This window comes from Filicampus tigris, chromosome 9, assembly GCF_054856515.1.
Source record: "Filicampus tigris isolate MCC_2025a chromosome 9, RoL_Ftig_1.0, whole genome shotgun sequence".
NCBI lineage: Eukaryota > Metazoa > Chordata > Actinopteri > Syngnathiformes > Syngnathidae > Filicampus > Filicampus tigris.
In genome coordinates this window covers 23,079,052-23,092,231 of record NC_141225.1, presented here as the reverse complement: position 1 = coordinate 23,092,231, position 13,180 = coordinate 23,079,052, and the positions used below count along the sequence as shown (strand labels likewise).

Genomic DNA, 13,180 nt, shown 5'->3' with positions numbered 1-13,180 from the left:
ACCTTTCTCAAGTTCTATCATTTGCTCAATCCCTCAGGCAAAAGTTTAACTGTCGAGTCCAGATCCATTTTTGGAACAGGTACAGGTTTCTGTTCAATTTGTGCAGCTTCAGTATGGCCAAAATGCTGAACTAACCTCATTTAAATTGTGAGCCAAAGTCGGATTCTCTGGTCTTGCTGGAGGACTGCACTGTATTGATTGCAGTTTACGTGTTTGTGTGCTCGGTAGCCTGCATGTATTTGTCTTAATCTCTGAGGAGTCTTAACAGATCGCATGTCTCCACCATGACAGACACGACAGAAGTGGTTACCCCAACGTGCTGCTGCTCCCGTCACATCATCATGAAATGTTGATAGTATGACAATCGGGAAGTCGAAGCCTGTTTGGTTTGCGTGCTCCTTATAAGCAGCTCTGCTCATTGATTTTGTGCTTGGGTTTTAAGGGGTTGAATTTCCTAACGATTCACCTGCGGTTCTTTTCCTCTTTGACCAGAAGAGCGTACCCTTGGGATGTTACTGTAGCCCATAACGCTCAGTCTGCTCGGCCAGACACTGCCGCAGCAAAGCCAAGATACCCTTGAGGACTGTAAAACACAGCTCAGGCAGCACAAAGTACACAACTGAAATCTAGCCAACAAGCCTAACATGCAAACGTTTTTTTTATGTATAGGAAAGCAGGTAAAATGTGGCCATGTCTTGTATTTACTATCCTAAAACCAGAAGTGGGCATTTTACTAAATATTGCTGGTCCGTCATTCGTCATCCGTCAGTGGCCGGTCATGCGTCCGTCATTTTTCGTGACAAACTGAATTGGAATCATCAATTGGTCGGTCCGTCAGTTCATCCCCCCACCACCAAATCATTTTCAAAAAAGTGTCCCGTCATCCGTCAGTGACGGACTGACGGACCGTTCCGTCAGTCTGACGGAATTCCCACCTCTGCCTAATAGCATAAAACACCAAAAGAACTGTTCATTTTACATTACTTATTGCATTTGAATTCTAAGCCCATCGCAAAGTAATGTGATGGATTTTTGTTAAAAGTGTCCGTAGTTCAGGGTTTGGGTACGGGAATATATTAGTTCAATTAATTGTGAAAACATCAGGCCTCCTGCCATGTAGTTGCGGGTACAACAGCAGGACAGCAAAGTATCTCTCTGTACGTTGTTGTACGGATACTGTTTCTACATTTTTTTTCTTGGCCAGCACCGTTACATCATTTGGTAATGACCGCTCACTGTGTTCTTGTTCAAGGTTGATATTTTGACTGACAGACATGATTTTGTTTTTTTTCTGCCCACCGAATATCCTCTCTTAACTTTCTATAAATACAGAGTTGGATTTGTAAATGTGAGCCTTCATGGCTACCAATTAGTCCTTCTCATTGGAAGCCAATCATGAAGAGCTGAGATGAGCTCACTGTCATCACGGTAATCACAGTGCTGGGCACATATTATCATCCACATTGTAATCAGACTGAACAGCAAAATAGTCACACACCCAAAAAAAAATGGTTTTGAATTGATACAGCCTCCATCTGAGCCCAGAGAGGGCCCTTCTGTTCCTATGAGCCTTTAGCTGAACGTGATATGTCTGGTTTTGTAATGGCTCGCCGCCTCGGGGACACAGGTTCCTTCGCTGGAAATCTTAAACAAAGCACAAGCGTCTTTTGGCCCTGATTTGGGAGTGTGGGGAGCGGGATTGGCTATTATCTTCCGAGGTCTGTGGCTGAGGAGTATTGGGAGGCTGCAGTCAGACCCCAGGTGCACTGATGTACACAGAGGAAATTGAGCAAACAGGAGATAAGTGAGATGGAGGGCTGTCTCTCTATAGAGCAGCATCACAAAAACCACCCCTGGCTATTAACTTCACACCCCTCCCTGTTTCTAACCTCTTCTCACCACTATGATATCTTAAACATGGGTTGGGACATCAGTTTCGACTAAGTACTTGGTAGTGAGGGAGGTCTTTGGAAACCATTCACAGTCACTCTCGTTACAGGACAGTATATGACACCAAGACGCTTTACCATCATATGTCAACCTAATCGAACGTGCCAGTGCTAGCTATTATTCTCTCCAGTTTGTTCTTTGTGTATGACAAACGGACACGTATGCAGTGACAGCAACGGTAGTGAATGCATTTACAATCTGCAGCTTTTCCCGAACACCCTAAGGCAACTGCATAAAGAGACAAAGCTCAGACAAGAATCCACCGATGGCTGCGTAGGCTGCGGCAGACACGTAATGTCACAGTGCAAGACAAGTCACATCTGGTGGTCCAATCCCCAGTGTCGTCTGCCCCCCCCAAAAAATGTAATCAACATACTGTACTGTATGTACCTGCAAAACCTTCAGTGAAGTTATAGATGCTGATATCGGATTTGGCAAATGGGCTGTAGGCATGACCACTGCTAACAAACTGAGAGGTGGTGGCAGGCTCCAGATGAGAAAGGCCCGAGTGGCCTTGAGCACATGTCTCCACTCATCATAATATACCCCCACAGTGAATGGCGAGATGAAGAGGAGGATGTGGAGGTGTTTGCTGCTGGCTGGAGTACATCACGTGGAGGAAGAAGAAAGAAAGAAGGGAGATGATTGCATGCCTAACAACACATTGTGTCTGATTCGTGGAGGTGATTATCGGGACTGTGGGTGCAGTTAATAACCCGTGTGTTGTCTCTACTGTTCACTTGAGAAGCATCAGTGGAAAATAAGCAAGAGAGCTGAAAAGAAAGGGGGATACTTTACCGAGGACTTAGACTGCACAGAGAAAAAAAAAATCCAAGATCAGAATAAAATGAAGTCAAGAGCAATGGTCCCCAACCTGTTTTCTGCCACGGACCAACCCGGCAACTACACACCGAGTCGTGGGGGTGGGGTGGATGGCGATTGGGTTGGCGGTAATAGCTTGAAGGTGTGCCACAATGAATGAAGCCACAATGTTACAAGCAATTATGAACAGTCTTATGTGATGTGATGTGGAGCGCAATGATCCAATGATTTACTATTTACAGCCCCAAAAGGTGCAATAACCGAGCCACAATGTGGCGTGGGCTTCTAATTAAGGTAAGACATTTTAAACTAAAAAGAAAAACCTTTCCAACCGGAACTCGTTCACTGCCATCAACATGATCAGAGAACAGGGATTTTGGGTCTGAGTCCAATCTCTACTCTTCTTGTTATCGTTTTTTTGTCGAATAAATTTCCCTTGAAAAATATGACTTGAGTAACAATATGTTTTTGTCTTCATCTTACATTTTTTGACTGATACAACTTATACTCCAGAGCGACTTAAAGTCTGACAAATACGTTATGAAATATGTCATTTGTTGTAATTTTCTATTTGATGTAGAGTTGTTATTCATTCATTGATATTTATACCAATGAACTGCAAAATAGATTTCATAATGTGTGCATCATATGGATTAGTTAGCCAACCTTTACTTCGTTTAGCTTAATATGTATGCTGTATTCTGTTTGTGTATCCTGCTTCGAAAACAATTATATTAACTGAGAAAAGGAGAATGTAAATTAAGATGACTGATGATGTGCTCATAATAGCACTTACACGCTCGTATACATTTGTTGCAAATGGTACACAGCTCTCATTATGCTTGTATTAGCCATAAAACTAAGCCTGTTCTCTGCTTTTAATTTCATCATAACGACAACAGACGGAAATGTACATTGCCATCTGCACTATTGAATGTTCTTACTTTTAATGCGCTCTCTCTGCACGACAGCATTAGTGTGATTTATTTGCTTCTTTTAAGTTGTTCTACCCGTAGAACGGGGAACACATCTTCATTAGACATTGGTCAGCTCTGGCTCAAGCAATGTCCAAAACATCCTTCTGTCAATGGAAAAGATATCTTGGGCCAGGATTTTTTTTAATATGTTCTCTGAAGTGACCTTTGTAGCGTAGCAAGCACAGCTTGAGGGTGATTGAGGAATGACGAGACCCTGGTTTATGAAATGTTTGCAGGAAAAACAATGAGCTGATTGCTTGCTTGCTCCTTCTGTCCAAACATTGCACTGAAGCAGGGGCAACAATTATATTTCAAAACTCCTGGTTTGTCATCAAAGAGAGAGTGTTGTTTTGTTTTTTGTTTTTTTTTAGTATGAAGATTACAAATGTTTCTACAATTACATGTGTGTGGCATGACCTCACGTGAAGGATTATTAAATGCTGGTTATACCGAAGGTAAATGTTTCCATTGTTGATTTTGTCCTACCCTAATGTTAAACTAGTACTTGCTCTCGATCAAATACAGAAGTGAGGTGACATTTGGAGGGATGAGAGAAACAAACAAAGCAGACTTAGTGTAACAACCTTATTTTCTTTCCATGCACTCCCCGGAGGTGTGATTGGAACTCGGTGATAAATGAGCCTGTTTCTGTTTGATTGGCCCAAATTAGCTGGAGCCCTTGCCATATCTTAATGAGTAGGGGGAGAGAGGGAGAGTGTGTGTGTGTGTGTGTGTGTGTGTGTGTGTGTGTGTGTGTGTGTGTGTGTAGTGTTCTCCAAACTTCTTCTACTAATAATGGAGCCTTTAATATTGTAAATAAACCATTGGCTTGCCGCTTACTTTAAGTGCTGTCACTGCAGTGACGCAGGCCAAACATCAGCTGCAGTTCATGGTGTGGGTGCTTTTCCTATGAGAGCATTTGTTCATCAATATGATATACTGACATTATTGAACCCCGCATGCTGAATACAGGAGAAGTAGGAACACTCGGTTTTCATCTCGTGTGCCACTTTTTTTTTTTTTTTTCTTCAGCCGAACCAAAGGTCCAATCATGCAGTGGGAAGTAGCAAGGAAAAGCAGGATGGTGAGTATTGGAATGCAATTTATGAATCGTAAGTAAAAGTAGCATTAATATTGCATAGCCCGTAGACCACCAACAAGTGCCCACATGACCACGGCACCGACCGCAGTCATGCGGCACAGGATATACTGTATGCGTAGGCTACCGCACCCTCACCCTGCACCATAAGGCACAAACCGTATGCTGAGCCACACACACATATGCAATAAGATCACGTTACAATCCTTCTGGATGAATTTTAATTGGCATCATAGTGGGAAATCTGACATCGAACCCCACCGGCATCGTCTTCTTCACCCTCATTGGCTTCTCCCCTTCAATGGCTCCTCCCTTAAGCATAATTACTCCGCTGTCTATGTGCAGAGTATTGGCTTCCTCTAACTTAGAAGCGATGTTGCCTCTATCGTTGTAGACCTCAGATAGGTCACATCTCCTGATCAACCGCAGACAGCCTTGAGCTATAATCAAAGAGGATGTGTGTGGGGGGCGGGGGGGCGGACTGTGTCTATAGAGGTGTGTGTGTGTGTGTGTGTGTGTGTGAGCATTTGTTGGTGCATGTGAGCCGTGTTCTCATTTGCGTATGGGTGTGTGAGCACATATGCATGATTTCCTCCCTCACACACTGGGTATTGTGCATTAGATCAAAGCCGCAAACCCCTGTAGGCTTGACACACTCTAGCAAGGCTGTTGCAGCAGCGAAGAAGCGCCGCAGTAATTCTGCTGATACAGTGTGGTGTTCTAAAAAATAATAAAATAAGAATAAAAAGTTGAGTGGGGGAGTGAGCTCTCTTTGCACAACGGGGGATCACAGAATATTCTCATTGTTCTGCGGAGGTGGTGTGTTGACAGAATACAGCAGAGGAGGTTAGGGAGAAGAATATACGCGATATGTGTTGCGCTATAGATCTCCCGTCGCATGCTTCGCTGAAATATTTCCCTAAGCAGCAATGACAACGGGATTTCTAGAGAGCCTGGATTGCAGTGGGTCACCGATTTGAGAGCCCGTTGCTAGCGGCTAATGATGAAGCCTCGACATGTTTTAAAATCATAAATGAATCAAATCAGACATGCCAAACATTGCGCTATGCTCCCTTTGGGAATAGTGTCTGAAGAGGGTGTGCCCAAAAAATCCCAACTATTTGGATTTTGTGGAGAACGAATGCAGACTACTCTTCCACAGCATTTACATGACATTTTACGTCAAGCTTTTCTCCGCGGTATACTGCGAATAAGTATTTTAATATAGCATGAGATGAGATCGTAATAGTGCACAGATATGGGCTCACTGTGTAAGACTGCTGCTGACCTTCAACTCATCTAACTGCCACATCTTCAATCAGATATAATTTAAAATTCTATAGCGATAGAATTTTTCTCTAATGGTTTAAGACCACAGGGCTCGATCAAATCTTTGACTCCAGATGCATCAGTAACCTTCGATCAGGTCTCCCTTTTAAAAAAAAAAAACGAGGTCATTGCTGTGAGGTCCATTTCTGTTTATAAAAATGCAGTACAATCTCTCACAAGTTATCCCATTTTTGGACACAAGGACGTTTTATAAGCTGTGAAGGTCAAGAATCAAAGGTACAAAACCGCCCTAGCCCATGGAACTCCACAAGCCTTTTACTTTGTCTTTGGCATTTCATGTTGCATCCACCAAAAAACAGTACCGGTGATGGCGAAGGGTGGAAGTGTGATCATGACCTTATAAGGACGTTTTTGCATCACAGACCGCTTTCACGTAGCTATATTTTGACGTATCCCACCGCGTTCAGCCTGCGTAAAAATCACTCATTTTTCATTTCCAGTACGTACTGTATATGTACCGGCGCACCACGTAGGTGCACCCCTGTCTTTAGAAAAGGTTGGGCACAATTGCCAGAGCAGTTGACAAGTGACGTTTTTTGGAGATGCCATTTAATATCCACTTGGAAACATGACTGCCTGCAGGCTAATGATGGCTGTAACAGTTGTTACTGTTAGGAAAAGCAAGCCACTATCGAAACAATCGATAGCTTCATAGCATGGTATTTAAATAAGAATGTATAGCTACAATATGAGCGGTGCTATTTTAGCGACAGCATTCTCCTAAACAGGTCTTTTAAACACATAGGTCAGATGACACAAGAGAAGGGCATGTGCCTTTACGACTTTTTTTTTTTTGTGCTCCCCATTCATTTGGTCTGGATTATGCTCTTTCATCTGATGAAAGCCTTCTGTTCTACAATAGCGCAATATAGCTACTTTTGTCAAGGCTGTCTGTGTAAAGAATGAGGCGACACCTTTTTAAAGTAATCTCTTCATCGCCATCTCTTTTCTTTCCCAACACTTGCCAGCTTAGGTATGGCCAACTTGATGAATAATGGAGGCCACTGTGACCTTTACAGTGTGAGTTCAGGCCTTCGTTGGGTTTCCTTCTGATCCAACTAACGCTTTTGATTGTAACTACATAAGAGACCCAGAGCAGTAAAAAGCCTAGAGTACACTTTTTGTACACCGACCGCCCGACCTACCGGCTTCAAACAAACAGTTGTTGTTGTTGTTGTTGTTATTGGATCCCCATTAGCTCTTGGAATATACAAGAGCTAATTTTCCTGGGGTCCATACAAGTGAAAGGCAAAACAATACAAAAGTATGTCAGAGTAAATAAGTATATAGTATTAATTATATTATTATATTACATATGGATGGATGCATATTATCATAGTGGTGTCTCCGGAGTGCCTGCCCAGCCATCAAGCGTGAAATTCCCTTTCAAGTTGATGATATTTCAATATGCCACATACACGCATTCTAGGGTGGCGGCATGGATCAGTGGTAGCGTGGTCGTCTCCCAACCCAGAGGTTGTGGGTTTGATCCCAGGACATGTGTCGAAGCGTCCTTGAGCAAGATACTGAACCCTCAGTTGCTCCTGATGCTGATGCGTCATCAGTAGGTAAAATGAGGTACAATGTGAAGCACTTTGAGTACATAAGGTAGAAATGCGCTATACGAGTGACAGCCCATTTACCATTCATATGAAATGCTGCTTCAACAAGTGAAAATTATTTTATTTACTTTTATGGGCACTTGATTTTTTTCCAAACACTCCCAAGTAGAAGCACCACTGTTTTAAATTGTGTGGAGAAAAGTTCCTAAGTCTCTTCAAAGAGGGGAGTCAACCACAAAATTTTCTTAACAAGAAAATATTCTCTGCAGGCCCACTAGTCAAAACATGGCATTCTGAGTATTATTGCGTCTGTGGAATATGAGTTAAGCAGTAAATCCACTCATTATTAGCCACCTCAGGGGGCAGCCATTTTGCCACTTTCTGTACACTGAAAATGACATCACAATTGCTCAGGGCTCGGATAAAGACCAATCATGGCTCAGCTTCGGAAAACAGGTGAGCCGAGATTGGTCGTTAAATGAGCCCTGAGCAACTGTGATGTCATATTTAGTCGACAGAAGTGACACAATCGCCGCCCCGTGCATTTTGCTGCTGAACTCATATTCCACAAATGCAATATTAATCAGAATGCCATGTTTATGCTAATGAAGGCACATAGAACATATTATAGCAAAGATTCTTAGGGCGTTGACTTCACCTTTAAGTAATACACTGCGTTACAGGAGTGCAATGTTGTTTTCCTGTTTTAAAGGAAATAAAAATATCGTGTGGCATTGATTGATGTTCCCGATAAGTATTATCTTCGCTCAATCAATTCATGTATATTAGAGTGGCCTTAGCGTTGGTGTCTTTGTGTCACATAACTGACCCCCCACCCACCCGCAACTCAAAAATGTACTGCCTACGTTTGCCCCGAGAGCCGCTATCACACGGGAAGACTTAAATAACACACTTGTACACCGGGGAAAAGGAAGACACGACGGGAAGAGTGCAAAGCAAAGGTGACAAAATGAAAGCATCTCAGCATGCCACAAGTTGGAAAGCGATAGCCTTATTAAAACGAGATGTATAGACGGGAAAAACAGCAATCGCACAAAACACTTCACCTCAGCTTCTGAGTGCCAAGATGTAAGAGGGAATTAAAAAATCATGAAAGTCGATCCTCTCTGTTATGTCAGCACTGGAGACAGAGTATGGCAATGGATGGGGGAGAGGCCTTAAAGTGTTCCTGCCAAGTGAAGCGTGAAGTAAGGTCAGGAGACACACATGCATTGTTGCAGGCAATAGAGGATTCCCTTGTTCCAAGATGGAAGAGCGCCTACCTCACTTATCAACTGCCACAATAAACAGTCTTGGACCCACGACTGACCTATTTTAACAAAGAATTTGTCACTTTGTGTGATAAAACTACACCAGCCTGAGAATATACTGCTTTTGGCTCTAACTAACTTCATTAGTAGTTAAGGTTTTTTTTTTTGTAATATATTAGCTGTTAAATCTCAGTCGCGCGTTAATGTATAAAAACTCAGAGACAGTAATATGTGCATGGGTAATATATTAGCTTGCTTCCGCCAAACGTCTTTTATTGGCAAAGTGAATGGCTATGTGGCAAGTCACCCACTGCTTCCCTGTATTCGTGGAAGTGCTTTAAACAAGGTTAAAGACACTCAAATGAACACAGTTATCCAAAGGTAAAATGTCTTTTGGTATTTTTAGGAATGAGCACCATTGCACTCAGGGCAAAAACGATGACAACACACAAGTCCATTTTAGTTAACATGTTGACATCACAGCCAAGCCGCGTTTATGAAATCGTTTTAAAAGTAAATATAACTTTCACCATCACAGAATAAGCACAAAAAATGGAATGTTCTCTCTACAAAATATTAGCATTTTTTTTTTGCTGCATATTTGACAAGTGACATTCCTGCAGTAGAGATTGTTCTGCTCAGACTGATGGCAGTGTCATCAACCTTGAGAAAGGGCTGGTGAATCATTTTACCACAGATGGGTTAATTCTCTCCCATTTCTCGATTCCGTTTAAAATACAGACAGGGACACAAAAGTGATAAAATCAGACAGTCTACCACCTGTGTTGGTCTTTTTGCCAAATTGTATTGTAATGAGTTGTAATGTGAGGTGGGGGGGGGCTTAATTTGACAGCTGGATGTAAAACAGACAAACTGAACTGAGCTCGAAGTTAAATCCTATAAGGACAAGCAAGTTCATTTTCTATGAATGCACTTCAGATTCAAAGTTCGACAACCTTTAATCAGACGCAACAAATGCCATTTTATTAATTTCCGAAGTGGGAGGATCCGTGGACTTGAGACTTGAGACGCTCAAGTTGACGCTGCCGCTGAATAAATAAGTACCTGTTAACTTGTTGCTCTGGTTGCTTTTCATGTCATCGTGATTAAATGGAGAAAAATAGGAGGGAATTAATGGACCTTCAAATAAAACCTCTCCCTCTAATCTCTATTACACCTTTTTTCGTAGCCAGCTACTGAACCATCACTGAGAGAAACCTTCCAAGTAACTGAAAAATGAAGTTGCAGGTGCCTCATACACAGTCTGCATAACTCCAGTACACACCTTTGCATGAGCTGTGTCCATACAATGAATGCCTATAGACTGGTATAAGATTTTTTTTTTTTTCCTTTTTGAAACCATGGACAAAGTTTGATGGCCTTACCGTTAATACAGGCATGTCCAACGTCTACAAGGTCGAGTTTAATATGCACCTTTAGAGCAATACAAACATTAAGTTTCAGTCTTGTGGTCTTTTGCACTTCACTGCGGCAATCGCAGCCAGAATGCCACTCATCCTTCAAGTAGAATTTTCAGCATGAGTCAACATTTAGACGTGGGTATGGGCTTAAACTAAATGGAATCTCTGTTGTTTCTACGTGTTAATCAATACTGCAGCACTTGCTTGGTTATGCCGTACTAAACACAGAGCATGTAGTCGATGTATGTGACTATATGTTTAGTCACGCTTCATGGGATCAGTTATCAATCGAGTATCCTATATAGACACTGTGTAAAGTCCATTAAGGCTTGACTAATTGGATTTGGACCAAAACACTAGTTTAAAAGGAGGTTCTGAACAACAACACTGTCACCCACAATATTTGCAAGTCTAGGAACTTGTTCGAGGATATTCCTCAGTGACTCTCGTGCGCAACATTCATACAGCATGTATGAAAATAGATCCGTGGCACTCAAGTGGCAAAGATGGGCACAGAGATTAATCAACAGTGACAAAGAAGAAAGCTAGCACAGTGTGAGATATCACACACACCGATGGTGTTGTGTTACATGTCATGCGCCCGATTTTTGGAATGACACACTGGTTTTGCTTGGTTTTGTATAAAATGAACAAAGCTGGCATTATGCAAAGTCTTGGACTTCTGTGTGAAGAGATTACATGGGACCACAACATATTGGTGGTTTTCCATTCATGGATGAACTTATTTGCATATTTTGGGGGTGGCAGTCTATCATGGCTTTTTCACAGAAACCCCATCAACTCTGGATTTTCTGTAATATTGAGAAATGTTAGCTTTGTGACATGATGGCAGCACACAATGCTGCGGCTATTTTGGTTTACAATAGTCTCACCAAACTAGGACTAAACAGGGCATCAAAAACAGTGGAATATGTTACAACCGTATAGACGAACATACCGTAGCTAACTTTTTTTGAATATTAACTTGGTGGAACAATCCAGACTGACTGTCCTTTAAAATGCTTCAAAGGCACTGACAATTCTCCAAGATTTGAAACTCTCGCAACTTAGTTTTGCTCTCCAGTCTCCAATAGTCTGACCCGCACATCCACTGGTAGCAAAGTGTTTGTGTTTAATGTCTCAGTAAAGCTGGAATTTTACTGTGGTCTCTTAAATGGCCAATATCAAAAAGCTGGCCCAGCAGAGCTGTCAGCCACTGTGCAAGGATGGGCCTGATATCACACACCACGGATTAGTCTCTGTCTGTTGCTTGGGGAGAAATGTGTAATCTTCTATCTGAGAAGTGGGAGGAAGAGAAGGAGGGAATTTTTGCCATTAATGTCTAACCTTTTAAAAATGGATTTGCCAGTATGACGAGATAAAGGGATGAATGGGAGCCGCAAAATATGTCCACCCCATGACAAGACACAGGCAGAGTAAGAAGCCAAGACAATTACACTGAAAATAAAAGAGAGAGATGTTTAATGCACTATTCTTACCAACATCTCACCCAAATGTGTGCGCGGGAAGGTTGTATATCCTTAGTACTTTCCATGTATACTTTAATGCAGTTCACCGGTGTCTTGTCTGTACTGAATAATTCTGGCAGCATTTTTTTCCCCCATCATGGTTTTGACTAAACTGATGTACTTACTCAGTCACTTCTCAATTTCCCATAATATTTCTTCTTAATAATGGCACTTTACAAGTGCAAATTAGTCATGAATTTCAATTTATCCTGAAGTAGATTACACTTGTCATTGAGCGCTAAAGACAAAAGCAGATGACAGATGTGTTGTAGGTGGGAAAAAAAAAAAAATGTCCTCTCAAGCAAGACTGCTCATCTCAGTGTGCAAACACTCGAGCTATAAACCCCAGACATATTTTTCAGTGCAACACTTTTACATACTCACACAAAACTGCCAACAGTAGAAGCAATGCTTTTGAATTTATTTTCTCTTTCACTCGGTGTGCCATGCATGGCGCTCATGGCATGAAGTTCGACTTTCTGTAAAAGAGTCCTTTTTCAAACTAGCATAGTAGCTTTTTGTCGAAAAGAGGTTATGCGCAACCGACCTCAGTTTTCAGCAAAACTTGACGGAATGTTTTGTTTTGGTTTCAGGTCACTGGCGGATCCAATGGCAGCGGACGGGGACAAGGAACCAGAGGTGGGTATTCCGTAAGACTGATGGACGCCCGTTTTGCTGAAAATTGACAAATAACGGGAAGTTTTTTTTTTAAAAAAGAAATGACGGACTAAGCACTGACAAAAAGTGGATTTTTTTCTGTCATTTTAATCGTCACCGACTGCGTCCGGCAATGGCAGACCTCTCAGTCCTTCACAGACAGTCACCCGTTTAGCTAACGTTTTTCGGGGGTGAAGGTGCGGGGGGGGGGGGGGGGGGGTGGCGGACAGACTGATGGACCAATGGACTTCTGATGGATATTAAATGTCTCCAATATCTTTTGTTTTATACAAAACGTTTCACGATCTAACAAATATATCCATATGCTGTATGATGTTTAGGCTTCATTCATTTTTACATATATCAAACTGTACTTATGAATAAGTGCCGGTAATATGCATTTAGTTGACGTTTGTCTGAAGATACCAGCTTCCAGCAAGTTTGGCTTCAAACAACCATGTAGTTTTCAGAGTTATGATTGTTCAAACAGAAAGTCCAGCAACCTGTTTTCCGGTCTGGTTACATAATGTTCCGCATAACCC

The 13,180-nt window shown here is 42.0% G+C and overlaps 1 protein-coding gene and 1 long non-coding RNA gene across 4 annotated transcripts in view; one reads left to right on the top strand and one right to left on the bottom strand.

Annotated features, from left to right (window-relative positions):
- Positions 1 to 13,180, top strand: part of LOC147142599 (uncharacterized) — a 124,465-nt gene that overhangs the window by 84,943 nt on the left and 26,342 nt on the right. For both annotated transcript variants that reach the window (XR_015088114.1, XR_015088113.1), the window contains exon 3: positions 12,575 to 12,620. This is a non-coding gene — a long non-coding RNA (uncharacterized LOC147142599). The remainder of the gene's footprint in view (positions 1 to 12,574; positions 12,621 to 13,180) is intronic.
- tafa1b (TAFA chemokine like family member 1b) overlaps positions 1 to 13,180 on the bottom strand; it is a 102,001-nt gene that overhangs the window by 70,483 nt on the left and 18,338 nt on the right. The gene's annotated exons all lie outside the window — the stretch shown is intronic.